The sequence below is a fragment of the Gossypium hirsutum genome, chromosome A03 (assembly GCF_007990345.1).
Source record: "Gossypium hirsutum isolate 1008001.06 chromosome A03, Gossypium_hirsutum_v2.1, whole genome shotgun sequence".
Classification (NCBI taxonomy): Eukaryota; Viridiplantae; Streptophyta; class Magnoliopsida; order Malvales; family Malvaceae; genus Gossypium; species Gossypium hirsutum.
Window position 1 is genome coordinate 67,717,803 of NC_053426.1, and position 1,509 is coordinate 67,719,311.

The following is a 1,509-nucleotide window of genomic DNA, read 5'->3' on the forward strand; positions in this document are numbered from 1 at the left end:
TGTTATCATTAATGTAAAAATCCCAAAAACCTCTTACTTATGTCTTCGTACTATAACTTGATTAAAGTATTAATTAGATCTTTTAGTGTGTAGGTTAAAATTGATTTAGCCTTCACCTCCCTTAGGTACGATCCTCGAAGTACTCACCCACTTTGTTCTAAAACTATATTACAACTAGTCCTGTATACTTGTAGATACTGCCTCGTAATTCTATATTTTAATGTAGTATTCACGCTCTAGACATTAGCCTGTCTGTAGGCGGTCAAGTTTTTGGTGCCATTACCGAGGAGGCAACGTCACTAGGTTAGTTTTAACTTTTGCTCCTTAAAAAAATAATTAGGAAATTTATAGGTTATAGATACGATTTTATTTTATTTATTGTTACTGATATCTTCTTTTTGGGTTTAATGTATTACTTGCAGTAAGGGCACGCCTATTTTAGCAGCTACCATTTCAGAAAGAATAACTTGAAGAAATTGCCGACAGCAACAACAATAGTAGATGCAAGATCCACTACCACCAACTGCAGGTAAGTACCCCGTGAAAAACCACTATTTGGTTACGCTGACAATAACGCCCTAGGAAGCCCACCATCACCATAGCTTTCTGCAAACATTCACATAGCTTGGACCAAAAGAAATTTAAGGAATTCTGCCTTACCAAGTCTGGACATGGTTCAAGAAAGTATGGTGAGGCCAACGATTACATGTAATAATTTTGAGATAAAACCAGCTATGATTCAAATGATCCAAAACAATTTGCAGTTTAGGGGCACTATGACAGAGGACCCTAATCAACATTTAAAATAGATTCTTCAACTCTATGATACTTTTAAATATAATGGAGCCACTGATGATGCTATTTATCTTTAGTTGTTCCCCTTCTACTTGATTGATAACGCATTTTCTTGGTTAGACTCGCAGGCACAACATGGGATTAACTCGCTGGAAAATTCTTACAGAAGTTATTCCCAATTAGCAAAGTAGTTCAACTGAGACAAGAGATTGTTGTCTTTAGACAGATGGAGGGAGAAAGTTTCTATGATGTGTGGGAACATTTCAAAATGTTGATTCAAAAATGCCCGCACCACAGATTTCCTGAGTGGATGTGACTAGAGGTATTCTATAATGGGTTGGATGCAAATGCACGATATGGATGAGATGGAGCGGTAGGAGGAGCCCTTATGAATAGAATGTATAAGGATGCGTATGAAATCATTAAGAACATGGCACTAAACTCTTGCCAGTGGCAAATTGAATGATTTATATATCGTTAGAAACCCACACGATAAAAGATATCCAAGAAGATGATAAGTATCAACAGTTAGTGGATTGACTCAACCGTATCGAATCAATTTGTATACCGTCTATACATGGGTGAGACAAACTACTTTTCCACTATATCAACAATTTAGCTAAGGATGTAAATTAAGTTAGGTATAGGGGTGGAAACCCTTATTCGAATACATATAATCCCAGCTAGAGAGATCACTCGAATCTGAGATGGGGG

The 1,509-nt window shown here is 36.8% G+C and overlaps 1 non-coding gene across 1 annotated transcript; it reads right to left on the minus strand.

Moving 5' to 3' along the window:
* Positions 1–988: 988 nt before the first annotated feature.
* On the minus strand, positions 989–1,095 carry LOC121225726 (small nucleolar RNA R71). The gene has a single exon (XR_005923592.1). It is a non-coding gene; the product is annotated as a small nucleolar RNA R71 (small nucleolar RNA).
* Positions 1,096–1,509: the final 414 nt, after the last annotated feature.